Source organism: Aegilops tauschii, chromosome 5 (genome assembly GCF_002575655.3).
Source record: "Aegilops tauschii subsp. strangulata cultivar AL8/78 chromosome 5, Aet v6.0, whole genome shotgun sequence".
Taxonomy (NCBI): Eukaryota; Viridiplantae; Streptophyta; class Magnoliopsida; order Poales; family Poaceae; genus Aegilops; species Aegilops tauschii.
In genome coordinates, this window is record NC_053039.3 from 292,597,523 (window position 1) to 292,616,031 (window position 18,509).

An 18,509-nucleotide genomic window follows, 5' to 3' on the forward strand; every position below is an offset into this window, starting at 1 on the left:
GCAGGCATGACACACAAGCATGAATGAGTAGGCACATCAGGGCTCAAACAACTCCTACTCATGCTAGTGGGTTTCATCTATTTACTGTGGCAATGACAGGTCATGCAGAGGAAAGGGGTTCAACTACCGCAGCATGTAACAGTTGAATCGTTGTTGTCCTAATGCAGTAAAAGAGAGCAGAAGCGAGAGAGTGGGATTGTATCGGAATGAACAAGGGGTTTTTGCTTGCCTGGCACTTCTGAAGATAGTATAGTTCTTCATCGGTGTCATCGATCTCATCGTCGGAACCACGTTTACTGAGAGGGGACAGTTACCGGCAACAGAGAGAAAACACAGTTAATGCAATGCACAATATGATGCATGATCATGACATGGCAAAATGAGTGTGTTGGGCTAATTCAACTACAACCAGCTGGGTTTGAGTCATTTTGAACCAAGGGTTCAATCCCAAACTCAACTTATGAATTTAAATAGTTCCTTATCATGTTTTGCACTAAACAGCAAGGTTAAGTTGCTTAAACATGCATGAAACCAGTACAGATGGATATATTGGATTTTTCTGATCATTTTTCATATATAACTTATTTCATTCTGAGTTACAGATTATTTTCTATGATTTTTAGAAGTTTAGGCAAATTTTTGAAAATAAATAAATCATTTAGATTTATTTAAATTCCAGAAATAGTTACTGCGTCAGCATTAGGTCAGTATGACGTCAGCAGGTCAACTGGGTTGACCCAGGTCAAACCTGACTTGTGGGGCCCGCACGTCAGTGTAACAGGGCAGGACAGAGGCTGACTAGTCGGGCCAGGTCAACGTTGACGTGGCAGGGTAAAAACTGACATGTGGGGCTGGCTGGTTTAATCTAAGATAAACAGGGAATGAATCCCAGGGTTAATTAGGGCATGGGGCCCATATGTCAGTGAGAGAGGGGGGTTAATTAGCGGGGTCATCAGTGGCTAATGACGTGCCACGTCACCAGCCACCGGAGTTCGGCCGGCGGCGACCCGAAACGTGGCGGATCACTACAAAAAAATACACTTCCGTGATGATACGTGTTTGTCAGAGTAGGTCACGTTTTCTGTCATGCATGTACATCCATGACAAATTTATGACAGAATCAAGATAGTCATACCAGTGCTGTCGTAGAAGTGTTCCATGACATTACCAAAATTATCATCACGGAAGTGTCCACTTCCATGACGATAAATCGCGCGTCGCAGAAGTGCTTTCGTCAAGGGTGACCGACACGTGGCATCCACCGTAACGGAATGTCATTAAGCTATCGGGTCCGGTTTTGGATCCGATAACCCGTTAACAGCCCTGACCAATGGGGATTTTCCACGTGTAAAATCATCATTGGCTAGAGGGAACACGTGTCGGCTCGCCGTTGGGACAGATGTCATCCACTCATTGGACCCAAAGCGCCTATGATACGTCGACACGTGGCACGGCCCAACAGAGGCCCATTCCTGTGAAAAGGCCGGCCCGTTTGACTTGGTCAAAAGGTGGCGGGCCGGCCCACGGCAAGCCTTTAACGGCCTGTTTGCATATAGCCCATTTACAGCCCGCTAACCCAGGGCCCGTTTACGGCCTAGCCGAATTAGGCCCAGTAGCGTCATCTGGGCCATCCAATATAATTCCAGCCCGTTTTAATTTCCGGCCCATGTATGGCCCATGACGTCTTTCGGCCCATATGAGGCCCTTATTAACCCTCGGCCCATTAACGGCCCGTGGTAAAACTGGCCCGTAATGAACAGTGTATCACTTTATACCCATTAACGACCCATTATACCGTTGGGCTGTTTCCAGCCCATGTTATCTTTCGGCCTTCTCAGGGCCCATTTATTCTTGGGCTCATTTCCAGCATTCGTTTACTTACGGCCCGTTACAAGCCTTTTCTGCTTGTGCGCCAAATTCAGCCCGTGGATAGAGTCGGCCCGTTTGTGGCCCATTAATCTGTTGGGCCATTTTCATAGCATCATCAAATACGGCCGATTAACGACCCGTTATGGTTAGCCTATAAAGCGTATGATTTCCACTCTAGCCCATTTACGGCCCCTTATACGGCCCGTACAAGGCCCATAGATGAAACGGCCCGTAGAAGGCCCATTGACCCGATGGCCCACAGAAGGCCCATTGATCTGATGGCCCATAGATGGCCCATGGATCCGCTGGCCCATGGAAGGCCCATGGATTCGATAGCCGATAGAAGGCCCACGGATCCGACAGCCCATAGAAGGCCCACGAATTCGAAGGCCATAGAAGGCCAGGGATCGTCCGTCCCGTAGATGGCCCATGGAACGTACGGCCTGTGGAGGGCCATGGTCACTACAACGTTTGGGCGAGTTGGCCCCCGTTTGAACGATATAGCATATTCAAAGAATTAGCCTACTCTATACTATCACCTCTAAAAAACATACACTTATATACAATAAAGAGACTAAGGCATAGAAACGTAGAATAATCCTACACTATACAATAAAGAAATTACAGCCGATTATACCCACTAGGCATTATGGTTCGGCACCAGTGATAATAAAGCATACACAAACAACAAATTACATACACTGGGCAAATGCAGCTCATACATCATGGACGCGCATCAACATAACTTACCATTTGAACTATAATCTCTTCAGAAAGTAGGATTGGCCGGATTTAGATAGCACAAATTTCAGTCTGCAAAATCTCCAATTCCTTCGTTGTTACCTCAGTGTCTTGTTTCATTTTTTGACTCCTGGATCTAATACCTGCATGTCCAGTCTCAACTTGTTGATTGTACGTTCAGAATCATGTACACATTGTCTTGCCACCTCTAGTTGATGCTCGAGAACATCAGCACATTCCAATTCCAATCCATAATCATTCGGTAACGGCCATGCCGCACTGCTCGCAGATCTTTGTGTTGATGTCACTTCATCCTGAAATGTTTCTGTAAGTACACATGACTAGGGCAAAAATATAGTTACAACAGTGAAGCGAGCAAGACAGACTATTTTGTACATGGAAAAACAGGACCAACAATAATGTTACACGTCATGAAGCATAAGCAGGTGATATTTTAATAATTATAAAAAACGTAGTCTGTGCAGCCTGCATACAAAAATCTCTCTTAGCTCACCAAAGGAGCATGATGTTGGGGCCCAATCCAAAACACAGACAAGTTACAAATTTAGACAACACGTTGCATAGAAGTAAGCAAGCAGTTGGCCATTCTGTAGCTCAATTAAAGTCTTAGGGAGCATAATGAACAGCAGAGGATTTCATACAAACATACTACAGCAAGCAAAACTATGCAATCATTAGCCTAGTATAAACTATATTGTGAGCCTCATTCAATAATAGTTGGTTAATAGACTTCAAAGCTTCAGGCACACTTCGGCAGAGTAATTAAATGGTAAGGCCTTTAATTATGTCAACTAATAGTTATACAAGTACCCAACATCAGGCATCATTCTTTGGGCATCTCATTAACTGAGGACAAATAAAGCAATTGAAAAGAGCAAATTAACTATGCCTGAAAAAAACAAGGAATTGAACTGTTGAGTTGGATACAGTGACTTACCTTAACATGTTGAAGAGGCTCAGCGCAGCTCCTACTTCTCTTGCAAGGCTCCTTCCTAACATCTTGTACATGGAAATCCTCAATCTTATCTTCATTGCACCCCCTCTGCAAGGTGACACAAACTAGTTACTCGTCTCCTTGGAAGATAAATATGCATACTTTCCAGTCTGTGAACACAAAAGGATGAGATTATAACAAAACAACACCACATAATGAAACATGCCACATCTCTTGCACTTGCACACAGTGAAATGAGCATTTACTATGTCTGCACTATGTAAAAACTAGGCATACCTTCGAACTGGATCTCCAGGTACTCTTGGAGAGCCTACTTTAGTGTACAGCCAAACCTTTATGTCCCTATGAGTTAGAAAAGGCCCCACTACAGCAGCCCTTAGTGTTTAAATCGTTGACAAGCTCTGTTAGAGTGTTAGATCAAGAACAACAAGTAATCAAAGCAAACAGTCCTAGTATGGCTGGCTGATGCAAACAAGCAATTGAACAGATGTGTGAGCAAATCTTACATATCAAGAAAAGAAGCAAAGAAGGAGGCTTAAAGACCATCACTTGACTGACCAGATTTAAGGGGCATTTAAACATCATGTGCAACGTATGAACTAACATAAACATTGCATATTCCAGGTTCTACAATGGAATGCACATGTATTAGGTTATGCCATGTATGATGATGCCTAAATGTACACTATAGCAGGCAGGAGTGATTCATCATTGCACACACAATTGAATTGCAGGTTAAGGGCGAGTTCTATTCCACCTTTTCAGGGCTTATTGTCAAAATAAGCCATAAAAGATGTAAAGAAGTCATTTTTGAGTTATGGGCTTGGGCTTAACTAATTTCGCTTTGGAGGGGGGTGTTTCGGGTAGAACCTCACTAAAAATTGAAGGGAAGGGGAATAGTGAAATGACTCTGTTGTCTGCCTATATTACACTCAAAATGCAACTGGTGACGCCCGCGTCACACCTCACCCTCAAGTAAAAACAAACACGCAAGCGTTCATTGCCCTGCCCGTTTGCATCTCCTCTCCCCTTTCCCTCTACCTCGATCCCCTGCCTGCAGCACTAGGGTTCCTCCAGCAAGCCGTCACCACTGGTCCCATCTGGCCTGGTCCTCGACGATGCTCTGTCCAGCTAGGCTACATGGCCGGCGTGTAGGGGCAAATCTCCCTGGCTGCCCCTCCCTCTGGTGCCGCCCCTCATTCTCATGGTCTCCAGCAGCTACTCCACTTTGGTTCGTCCAATGCACTACTCTGGCAGGCGCTGCACAACTACGGCTGATGCCACCCTGTGGCAGAAGGCACCTTATTCCCCCTCCCCACCTCCCAGGCCGTGGCCTTGAGGTGCTATTGAAGGATGAGCTCATCCAACAAGGTAAGGATCTCCTCTGATTTTTTGCCAAATTTTCATTCTGATACACTATACAATGAATTGCTATGAGCTGCTTCTGATGCTGCTATATGATGCATTGCTATGAGCTGCTCCTGTTGCTGCTATATGATGAATTGCTATGAGCTACTGCTGCTATATGATGAATTGCTATGAGCTGCTGCTGCTATATGATGAATTTCTATGAGCTACTGCTGCTGCTATATGATGAGTTTCTATAAGTTGCTCCTGTTGTATGATGAATTGCTATGAGCTGCTCCTGCTGATGCTATATGATGAATTGCTATGAGCTGCTCCTGCTGCTGCTATATGATGAATTGCTATGAGCTGCTACTGCTGCTATATGATGAATTGCTATGAGCTGCTCCTGCTCCTGCTATATGATGAATTGCTATGAGCTGCTGCTGGTATATGATGAATTGCACACTGCTGCTGCTGCTACTCACTACAAAAAAATACACTTCCGTGATGATACGTGTTTGTCACAGTAGGTCGTGTTTTTTGTCATGCATGTACATCCATGACAAATTTATGACATAATCAAGATAGTCATACCTGTGCTGTCGTAGAAGTGTTCCATGAAATTACCAAAATTATCATCATGGAAGTGTCCACTTCCATGACGATAAATCGCGCGTCATAGAAGTGCTTTCGTCAAGGGTGACCGACACGTGGCATTCACCGTAACGGAACGCCGTTAAGCTGTCGGGTTGGGTTTTGGATCCGATAACCCGTTAACAGCCCCGACCAATGGGGATTTTCCACGTGTAAAATCATCATTGGCTGGAGGAAACACGTGTCGGCTCATCGTTGGGACAGATGTCATCCACTCATTGGACAGAAGGCGCCTATGATACGTCGACACGTGGCACGGCCCAATAGAGGCCCATTCCTGTGAAAAGGCCGGCCCGTTTGACTTGGTCAAAAGGTGGCGGGCCGGCCCATGGAAAGCCTGTTAACAGCCTGTTCGCATATAGCCCATTTACAGCCTGCTAACCCAAGGTCCGTTACGCCCTATCCGAATTAGGCCCAGTAGCGTCATCTGGGCCATCCAATATGATTCCAGCCCGTTTTCACTTCTGGCCCATGTATGGCCCATGACGTCTTTCGACCCATATGAGGCCCTATGTAACTCTTGGCCTATTAACGGCCCATGGTGAAACTGGCCCGTAATGAACAGTGTATCACTTTACACCCATTAACGGCCCGTGGTGAAACTGGCCCGTAATGAATAGGGTATCACTTTATACCCATTAACGGCCCGTTATTCCGTTGGGCCGTTTCTAGCCCATGTTATCTTTCGGCCTTCTCAGAGCCCATTTATTCTTGGGCTCATTTCCAGCATTCGTTTACTTACGGCCCGTTACTGTCATTTTCTGCTTGTGGGCCAAATTCAGCCCGTGGTTACAGTCGGCCCGTTTGTGGTCCGTTAATACGTTGGGCCGTTTTCATAGCGTCATCAAATACAGCCTATTAACGATGGCCCGTTATGGTCGGCCCATGAACGGACGATTCCAACTCTAGCCCATTTATGGCCATAATGCGGCCTGTTATTGGCCCATGTTTGGCCAATCGATCATATGGCCCGTATAAGGCCCATTGATGATACAGCCCGTAGAAGGCCCATTATTTCTACGGCCAGTAGAAGGCCCATTGTTTCTACGGCCCGTAGAAGGCCTACTGTTTCTACGGCCCGTAGAAGGCCCACTGTTTCTACGGCCCGTAGGAGGCCCAGTGTCACTACAGTAAATATTAGCCCATGGTTATTGTGGCCTACTTTTAAAAAATAGGTTATTGCAGCCACTAGCAAACCGCGGAAAAAGAACTGCACTGACTACAAGCAAACAAATAAACAAGACAACAAGGAAATAAATAAGCAAGCAACTTATGCTAGGCTATCACGGCTATTACACATATTACATCCACTGGGCATCAAAGTTCGCCACCAGTGCAAATATAGGGAACAAAGCAGCATATAAACGCCGCAGCAAAACAAGTCCAGAACTGAAACCACTTGAGAAGAGTTCAAGAAACAATATCCTGGGTACCCATAATGCTGGCAAGATGCTTAGCAAGCTTATTAACTTTCTCTTGTGTGGCGCTTAAATCCTCCAGCGCTTGCTGTGGCACAAGAAAGTACGCATCAGAATTCTGCAGGGACTTCCTCAGTCCTTTGGCTTCTTGCCGCAGCACAGCTGACTGATGCCTTTCAGCTTGTAGCTGAGACTGAAGAAGCCGAAGTGATTCAGGCAGCGAGTTCGAAGAGCTTGTGCCAGCGGTACTGGCCAGTAACTTGAACACTACATCAACGCAGGACTGTGGGGTTTTCTCACTGTCTACAAGATCGTTTTTATCACCTTTCTTGGAGACCAACAGGGTTGTCTCACTATCTTGAACCTTATCTGCATTACTTTCTCTACCATTGCATAGTGGGGTGCTCTTCTCCAATATTCTGTTTGCATACTACAAGAGAAATAAGCAGTCACATCACAGGTTTAGCTTGTAGTATACGAAACTCATTTTGGTAAACCGGTTCAGTAGTAAGGTGGACAGGATAACAGCATGAAACAAACATATATCTATGTACTATGGTCACTGTATTGTCCATATCATTCTAGTTTATGTTCCCTAATCAAGATAGAGACACAGTTCAACTCATATATTTTTAAGACACAGCAGCATAGACAGAATATAAGTGTGAGAAACTACACAGCATTGCCAGCACTTGTAATGTGCATCACATGAGAACATAACTGTTTATACAACTTAAACTGAAATCAACATAGAGCAACAAGTTAGAACAGCAATCCAGTTAAATAAATAGGTTTAAAACATACCTGTTGCGCCATTGGAGTTTCAATTGGATCCTTCAAATTCGAAAGTAGTTGGTATGTGTAAATACAGTGATGCAACAGCAAAGGAGTATGGACCATAGCTACAGAACCTGACCTGAGAACAGTTGCTCTTCTGTTTTAAACGTGGAGTTTGGGTTAGCTGTGGTGGTCTTCGTGCTTTGGGCACTGCAGTAGCTTTACAAACTGCTCGTGTGGGGGTACTCTGTGGTGGACATGGTGCTTTGTCAACTATAAGTGGGTTACTATCCGCTGGGGTTGCAGTTAGATGGGTTGTAGCTGGTTCTCTGCCCAACTGTGTAAGTGTGCAATCTATAAGAGTCTCGATTATGTGTGGTGGGGCTAGTTTGTGGGCCAGTACAACCATGGTTCTATCTGCATCGACGGGTAGCACTGTCTTTTGTGAAGAACGGGTTTTTGCTCCCTTAGATACTGTCATCACCCCCTCCAATTCAAATGGATGATAAACAAGAAAAGAAATTGAACGTACAGACATTGTATGATAGACAGATGTGGTAATTCACATATATGTTGTCTAACCAAACAGGACGGCATGACACAATTTCACATATATGATGCCTAACTAAACAGGATAGCATGACACAGTTTCAGATATATGATGGATAACTTAATAGGATATAATGGCATAATTCAACATATGATGAGTACCTAAATAGGATGACATGAAAAAACTATATGATGTCTTTCTAAAATAGGTTGGGATGAAATAATTCACATACGTGTTGTCTAAGTATACAGGATGGCATGATATAATTGACATAATTGATTCATATACTAAGCAGCTGGCACTCGCATGTATGATCTCTAAACTAAGCAGATAGAATTCAATATTGTGCATATGATGTCTAAACTAAGCAATGCAAGACACCATATGCATCATATGAGAAATATAAACATTGCAACTTAGAGCATACACCTCAGGTGGGATATAGGACTGGTCATCTGTCTCTGAATCCTCCTCTGAGGAGCTCCCTGTAACCATCGAGATATATGCTTCAACAGGTACCATTGCCTGCTCTGAAGACCTTGTTTTCACTCCAGATTTTTCCATAACCGGCTCAAATGGCTGATACACATGAAGAGTAGTTCAATATACACAGATTGTCGACAAATGGAATATGTAATGAAAAAAAAGATGGCATGAGATAATTCACATATATGATGCCTGGCTCCATGGAGGTGCATAATTCACATATATGATAACTGGCTGAAAAACATGGCATTGCATAATTCACATATCTGATATAGAAAGCAAATAGGAGGCATTCACACAAAGCATGTCTAATCTAAGCAGATGGCATGGCAATGCAAGACACCATATGCATGATATGAGCAATATAACCCAGCCAAGTTAGAGCATGCACCTCGGGTGGGGGGGGGGAATACGACTGGTCATCTCTCTCTGAATCCTCCTCTGAGGAGCTATCTGTAACCAGCAAGAAATCTGCATCGACAGGTAGCACTGACTGCTCAGAAGATATTGTTTTCACTCCAGATTTTCCCATGACCGACTCAAATGGCTGATGCACAGGAAGAGTAGATGAATGTATAAACATTGTTGACAAATGGAATACATTATGGAACAAAATATGGCACAATACAATTCACATATACGATGACTGGCTAAACAGGATGGCATTGCATGATTCACGTATATGATGCCTGGCTAAAGAAGATGGCATTGCATAATTCCCATATACTCCCTCCGTTCCTAAATATTTGTCTTTTTAGAGATTTCAAATGGACTACCACATACGGATGTATATAGACATATTTTAGAGTGTAGATTCACTCATTTTGTTCCGTATGTAGTCACTTGTTGAAATCTCTAAAAAGAAAAATATTTAGGAATGGTGGGAGTATGATATAGAAACCAAACAGGTGGCATTCACACAAAGCAAATCTAAACTAAGCTGATGACATATAAGATGTATAATGTAAGCAATGCAAGGCGCCATATGCATGATATGACCAACATCAGCATGCTAGGTTAGAGCAAACACCTCAGGTGGTAAACAGGCGTGGTCGGCTCCTTCTGAATCTCCATCTGAACAGTTATCTTCCTCTGGAATACAATCTGGAAATGCAGGAGGGGGGGGGGCACTTCGCCCACCATGGAGCGGCGTCTGCATGACATTATATTCGCACGCAACGGTCTTCTCTTTTTCTCTACATGTTCAGTATGATTGTGTACAATATCTGACATGCATAATAAAAATAGTTAGATTTTGTAAGGCCTAAGGAGTGCATGCAAAAACCAAGACTGATGGTAGCAAACGAGTGGATGGATCCAAAACTAATGATAGCAGGTAGATTATAGCTTCAGTTTAAAAAGATAGACAATGGATCATCTATTGTTTGTTGCCCACCCAACATGAACCACATAGAAGACCCCAGATGAACCAGATAGTAGACAGATACTATTCGTTGCTGGCTCGATATGAGACCCATGGGCAATTCAAAACTCAATATTGAACGATAAAGTAGCAGGTAATAATAACCAATGTATAACGTAAGCAAACACGAAAGACTGCGACCTCTCTTCTGGAACTGTGTAGTCCTCAGGTTCATCTGCTCAGTCGATGATGGTAATGCAGTTGGCGTGGCTGCCGGCAACGGGGAAGATGATCTGAGGCGGCGAAAGGAAGTCTGCAGGGGGGATCTCTGCTGTAGTGAACACTTCTGTCGATGGTGCACCTCAGGTGGGGTGGATGACGGCACGGCAGGAGCAGGACATAACACATAGAGTTTTCTTCGACGCCTATCTGAAAATGAAGTAAATTTGTAAGGGCTCCTTAGAATTGGAGGATTCTATAAACGCAGGGACAGGAAAAACACAGGAATAGGATAGGAATGCACGTGCAAAACAGAGCATTTGGAAACATAGGATTTCAGTCAACCTCGGTGTTTGGCTCACATGAATTGGAAGAACAGAGGAATGGAGAAACAAAGTGATGCGACGAGTGTACAACCTCTTTGGCATAGCCTTGTGGACCTCAGCATCATTGGGTTGGACTTGGAGGATGGTGATGATGCTGGTGTGACTGTCGGAGGCGGGGAAGAAGATCCGAGGCCTCTGGAAACGGCGCCGAGGGTACTGCTCCGCTGTGATGGACGGTTCCGTCGTTGGAGCAGCTCCGCTAAGGTGTACGGCGACGAGGCTGAAGCATGACAAGACAGACAACGTTAATCTGAAGTGGGACCCTAATATCATCTGCAATAGATGATGTAAAATACATCACCAAAAAGTGCTAGATGTAAAACGCATCAGCCGCGCCACGGCCGCTCCGACAGATGCTGTAAGTACTGTTCACTCTGAACTTAACTGAAGAAAATGAACTTCACAGTCGAAACTGAATTTTACTATCGAAACTGATTGAACTAGTAATAGAGCATTACAATAGATGTTTAGGGCGTTCGAGCACTAGTAGCAGAGAAGCAGTGATCTAAATCAGCAGACGCTCGAGCAGGGAACGCACTAGCAGAGAGCAAGTCGTGCAGTAGCACCGCGAGCGAGTGCTAAAGCAGCAACTCCTATAGCTGCCGGAGGTCGTGCAGCAGCAGCAGCGCAATCGAGAGAAAGAGCAGAGTAGCAGCACGAACGAAAGCAGGAGCAGCGCAGCAGCGCGACCGACAGCAAGAACAGAGCCGCAGCGCGAGCGAGAGCCGGAGCAGCTGCAGGTTGTGCCGTTGTGGAAGTCGCCGCTGAGGAAGCAACGACATGGGGGAGAGACGCCGTGGATGATGTGGCCGGCTTTAAGGGGCGGAGGCACAAGGGGTAGTGGAGCACGGTGAGGTCCATCGAGACCTTAGAGAGCTCCATCGCCGGGTCCTGTTCGGTCTGCATGATCTCGCCCTCCTCATGCACAACCATCTCTCGACTTGGGCCGGGGTATTACAAAGCTTTACCGTCACATATTTTATACTACTTCAAGGTGCATTAAATCAACACATGCAAGTATCAAAAGGAGAGTCACGGCATGCATGCATGCGTTGTAATTAATGCATCGGTAAACGCAAATTATTGAAATATATCGAGTCCAGTGCTTTGATGTGTCGCGTCAACTCATACATCAACGAGAAGTTTGATTATCCTCTCCCTCCCGGACTTAACTGCACCTGCCTTTGGCTGTATGACAGGTTGGCCACACACCTGTCGGGCCCACCTGTCATACACGCAAAGGCAGGAGCATCCCTCCCTCGCCCATGAGCGTGGTGGCTGGCAAGACTAGGAGAAGCTTTCGCTACACGCTCTCCCTCCCACACGCGGTGGACATGCAGCAGTTCAATCGGTGTCAGATGGCCAGAAGCATACTGTAGTACTCCTCCAGTGCAGTAGTACTCCATCATTGTTCGACTTCCCAAAGAGGCGAAGAGCCAAGCGCAGCCTGGACGCTCGTGTGGCAGTTTCATGTGTAGAGTAGTCTAGGATAGCGTGTACCGTGCCTGTAAGCTTAAAATCATTGGGGTCGGCTCCATGCTATGTGGCCGTCTCGAAGTTTAAAAAAAATTAAAATAGTCTTCTGGCCCTACCTGACACCCTGGTAATTGTAGTTTGCACGCTCATCTGGTCAAGACAGGAATATATATTTTAATTTTTTTTCGAAAAGGGGGGACCCCCCGGCCTCTGCATCAGAACGATGCATACGGCCACATATATATTAATTTGTGGTGGGAAAATGTTAGAGGTTGCAGCAAATATATTGTACACTGCGGGTCTTTCAGCCAAATTTAGAGGCAAGCATGTGGGGCCAGTGCTATGATGTGTCGCGTCAACTCGTACAATGAGGAGAAGCTTGATTTTACTACATGCCTTCTCCCTTACCCATGCGCGCGGTTGCTCGCAAACGAGGACATGCTTTTGCTTAGTAGTACTTCTACAACAAGCTATCCGTCCCGCTCGTGGTGGACGGACATGCAACAGTGGATTCGACACTGTAGAAGCAGTAGTAGTAACATCATTGTTCGTCTTCTCGAAGAGGCGAAGAGCCAAGCGCAAACCGAATGTTGCAGTTGCGAACATTGGAGCACGCATATAGCCAGGCTCTTGCATGAGACAAAATTGCTATGTGAGCCCACTATTGTACTAGTACGTACAACTACTTGCTAGTATAGCCCTGTAAACCAGAAAGGAGTATTTGCCCTTCTAGAGATTTCAACAAGTGACTAGACTACACCGAGACGGAGTACATATGGAGCAAAATGAGTGAATCTGCACTGTAAATAAATACGTACTAGTTCTATCGTTTTCCTCTCCGAGGTGCACAATATTGAGTATAATGACTAGTCTCTTTTTGACACGCATTTACGTTTTTTTACACAGTACAGACGCAAGCGCTCATATACACGCGCATACACTCACCCCTATGAACGCACACACGCACGACACTATCATCTTGAAATTTACGAAGTCACCATAGGCACCTCGTCATCGACAATGTAGGAAAATTATGAGGGGGGTCTCTCCAACAGTGTTCCTTGGCTCGCACCTAGCATCACGGTGGTCGAACTTGGAGTCATTCATCTGTTACACGTGGCATCTCAGATCTGGACACAAGGTGACGTGACCTCTCACTTCCTCTGCCATTTGAAGCGGCGCGCCGGTGGAGGGCTAGCATACTCCAATATTAGGTTGGCTCTATGTGATGTGGCAACTTCATATACTAACCGGATGCTGGCTATACTCCCTCTGTAAATAAATAAATTGTGTATTGTTTTATTCCTATCGGCGAGGTAACTTAATGTCTTTTTGCTACTTAATAGGATTACATGCAATGAACTAACCACCGCATGTGATGTTTGGTAGTCTCAAGTCATTGAAAGCATGCACGGGCACGGAGGGGGACGCAGCTTCATTGACTTACTGCACCTGCCTTTGGGTGTATGACACGTGGGTCCAACGGGTGGCTGGCCAACCTGTCATACAGCCAAAGGCAGGTGCAGTAGAGGGGCGAGGAGTAGATGGCCAACACGCATGTGAATTCAACGCAGTCTGCAATTCTCATATAAAGGCTCCCGCCAGTCCAATCTACGAAATCCTACGCACCTACGCACTTAAGGGCAAGAGTGATCACTCCAATCGCAAGATCAGTTGACTAGAAGCTAGACCCATGGAGGCGATGAGCGCGAGCATCAGACGGCTGTGCAAGATGGTCCACGACGCCGGCCTGCATCCTGGCACCGAGGAATGTCTCCAGGTAGTGCTTGAGGCCGCCAGGGCGAGGGGCCGCTTGGATGACAACTTCGTCTCCTTGTTCGACGAGGTCCTCGTCGACTTCCTCGACAAGTTCACCGTCATCAAGAAGCTCGCGGACGACCTTGACGTACGCCTCCAGCCCACACGCCCAGGCTCTGCGATGCCTGCCACCCTCAACAGCCTCTATGGTGACAACCTCTTCGACGCACTGGTGGCCCTGCGACTGCCCGCCGTCGCGCCGGAGAATGTCCACCTCGAGGTCGCGCTCGCCGCGCAGCGCCTGGCGCAGCAAGACACCATCGACATAATCACCCACGTCTATGTGCAAATCTTCCACAAGGACTACTACATGCAAGAGGAGGACGATAGGACGCTGGCCTTCTTGGACCGTAGGGCAACCTTGGACAGCATTGTTTAGAAGCACGTTGAGCTTGCCGCCAACGCTGCTCCTCACACGTCGGTTGGTGACCCGGTGCACTAGGGCGTGAGGATGTCGTTGATGGATCCGTATGTATCTTTATCTTTCCGTCAAATCCATGTAGTAGTATATGGTACTACTAGTAATTATCTTACCTTTCGCATCAACTTCATAATTTTCCTACGTACTCCATGCATGAACCGTGCCAGAACCAAACTTCTCATTACTCTAGGGAAAATCATTATTTCTATCTATCGGTCGCCCCATGGAGCAGAACCAAATTTTACAAGTTACAAGTTCAAAAGGAAAAGCCTGCCGTGTTCGCGTCGCACCCCCACACGGTTTTTCCGGCACGCCGCTCAAGGGGGAATGCGTGCTGTGTTGCATTTTCACTTACAAGTGGGACCGCAGTTGAGCAAACCGACTATCGGCAAACCCCCACCCCGCCCACCGCGCGATGGCTGAGAAAACAGGAGGGAGAAGAGATGGCTGTAGCTAGCACGGACTCCAAGAAAATTGGTGTCGGATTGGACTCGTGTGGGTGGCGTGTGCCGTACTGCTAGACATGAATGCTAGTTATGGCCCATGCCACCCCACTATATCGAGGTGCTGGTTACTCCACTATATCGAGTACGTAGAACAAATTTCCTGGAGTCCGTGCTCGGCCCTCCTATATCTCTCTTCTCAGCCAGCCAGCAGACGCGCGGAGCCCATCGCCTGTTTGCTCATATGCGGTCCCACATGTCAGTGAAAACGCAAGAGGACCCACTGAACCTGCACATCTTTCACCTCGACGTGCTGGTGATGAAAAACAAATCCAATAAAGATCTTCGGTGGCCGCTTTTGGAGTTACTCAAGAGTAGTAAGATTCTATTTACAGTTTAACCCAAGATGCACATCACGTGGCTTCACCTACCACTCTATTTTCTTGCATGACACGACCTGGATGCTGGATGTCCCACGTGTCGGCAAAAGGAGGAAGAACTCGACCAAATCTTCGGTTGTGCTCTCGGATTAGACTAGTTGTGCTAACTTAAAATTTTATTGTGTAGAATGGATGCAAGTTTTGGTATTGGGAAGAAGAGTACAATGATATATTGACAGAGCACAATTTAGTAGATGTTCTAGCACTTTTAGCTAGCATAGAGGCTAGAGATGAGACTAGTGCACTTGTTGATAGAATAGAGGCTAGACACGTCTACTTCTTTACACTCGAAGAAGAAAGAAGCACGCAAGATCGAGCCTCCGCAGATCAACAATGAATGCATCGAGAAGGCACTAATCCAACTTACAGGAGCAGTTATGGAAGTTGGATATCTTCTAAAATGTATTCTTGTGGTTCTTGTTTTCTTTGGTCTTGCTTTTCTAGTCAAAATTTTGGTGATGTATTTCCATGTACCAAAAAATCAATGATGAAAAAAAGATATGTGCTTGCAAAGAAAAATGTACGCGGCCGGGATGCGGTTGCGCGTTCGGCACACGACCACCGCATCCGAGAAATGGCCCGGACACGACCCCATTGCCCTACCCAAACAGACAGAGTCCGGGCAAAACAGAGGTCCGTTTGGGGTCATGCGTTGGAGTTGGCCTTACAAGTGGGACCGTAGTTGAGGAACCCGACTATCGGCAAACCCCCACCTCGCCCGCCGCGCGATGGCTGAGTTAGAGGAACGACTAGGTTGAAGAGATTGCTGTAGCACGGACTCCAAGAAATATGGTGTCAGATGGAAGTCGTGCTGGTGGTGTGTGCCGTACTCCTGGACGTGAATGCTTGTTCTGGCCCATGCCACCCTACTACTCCTAGTACTACTTATAGTAGTAGTATCGTGGATTCGAGGTGCTGGTTACGTATAGCAAACACATTAACATATGTCCCACCTCACACTGTGGCCAAATTTCCTGGAGTCTGTGCTAGGTTAAAAAGTGTTCTTTGTGAGGATGGGTGGCTGGTCTCAAGTTTAAAAATTGTTGTATTACGTACGTAGACGTAGAGATAGTGCAGCATGTGAAGCTAGTACAAATAGTGTACTATTGTTGATTGGCCTCATCCGATAACCTATTGCAATGCACGTACAATTATGTATTCGGAAAATATTTTTTTGCCTCGTCGCAGCACCCACTCAGAGAAGCGACTCGATAGCCATTCATAAATTTAGTAAGTTTATCACAGGCATATCATTTTATTACATAGAACAGGTCATCAACCCACAACAACAACGAGGATAGATTATAAATACTAAAGTTTTCATCACACAACAAATAACAAGCAATGAAATGAACTTCAAGTCAACCAATCCTCGGCGTTGGAAACGCTTGCTTTGAACCACAAGTGATTCTCTGGGAAGGGCCAGCTATTGTAAATCTCGAGGCCAACGCAGGACTGATCTTCTAGGCTAAAGCGGCCTACTATATCACGACCAGGGTAGGTAACCACCGAAATGTTTGACATATAGATACAGTTGCTTCTCATAAATGGTAGTAACGTTGTGTCAACAGCAGCTGGATCGGCTTTCACCATCATTGGATAGTTTTGTCCAAGGAAGAGCGAGTTTACTCCAATAGCGAGTTTACTCCAAGAGTACTAATAAATAACTTTGATGTGTCCCGTCAACTCGCAGAACGACGAGAAGCTTGCTTACTGCGCCTTCTCCCTCGCCAACGCGTGCGCGGTGGCTCGTAGCACGAGGAGAAACTTTTGCTTACAAGCGGTGGACGTGCAGCAGTTCATTTGGTGTCAGATTGCCAGAAGTACTACTGTAGTACCATCATTATTGTTCGACTTCCGAAAGAGGAGAAGAGCCAAGCGCAAGGTCACCTACTAACCTAGTACAATACTACTATAGCCAAAGCTGGTCCACCTTTTTAGAGCATGGTTAATAAATATAGGCGGCTCTTGCAGCGGCACATCATTTAGAGCAAGTACTCTCTTCGTAGGAACAAAGGAAGTGAAACAAAAGTTGGAGTGGATGCTAGATTGCCAATTAAAAGATGATTACATAGGAAAAAAATCCTATAGCATTCTATCCTATGAATCAAACGACCAATGTAGGAAAATTATGAGGGGGGTCTCTCCAACAGTGTTCCTGGGCTCGCACCTAACATCACGGTGGTCGAACTTGGAGTCATTCATCTGGTACACGTGGCATCTCAGATCTGGACACAAGGTGACACGACCTCTCACTGATTTTTGAGCAATATCCATCTAGTCGAACCACGAAGTACGGCAACAAGCTTGTCGAAGATAGCAACAACTTGATAGTTCTTGTAATTCTAAGAGCGGTTGGGAACTCAACAAATTGCTATCTTCAGTAGACGACAGTCACCATGATCGTATTTGAACGTACGTAGATCATCTGTGTGCTCAACCTCAGGGCACTCGGAGATTTTTGGAAGTGGAATCCGCTGACGAGTGTACACATTCACAAGTTCCCACTCGCAATTGTACCCAATATAAACAACCCAATCTCCATTTGTGCCAGCCCAGGACTTACCCTTAAGCGATGTCATCTTGACATCACACGTATCATTATCAAGCGGCATCAACTTGCACAAGGCGAGGCCTCCGTCGTCCACGCCCATGCGAACAGGCTTATAGCGAAGAAGATAAGGGAGATCAAACCGCTCCTGGACCCTTGGGTTCCTTGTAATGATGTTATTAGTTGAGTCGAGAATGGGCTTGAATGAACCTGCCATGCTAGCCGAGGTGATGACGTTGCACCGATCAATGAGTTCCCCCACCACGTCATCTTTCAGATCGGGGCAAGAATAACGGGGTTGTTTCCGGCTTGTTCCCTCCATGGAGAAGACGAACGAACAATGGCAGAAGGAAGGGTGAAGGCAAATGGAGGAGGGAGGAAGAGCGTGCGATAGCAGTTCCAAATCGAGAGGGAAAGGCGAAGAGTCGGTGGACGGTTGCCAGTTTGCCACGGTACACGAAGAGGCGCCCCGGCCTACACGTCCTTTCTGAAATTGTACAAAAGGACGCGCTGTCGTCTCACTGACATGTTGGAACGGGACCACATGTCAACGAAACATCGTGTGTAATTTCTC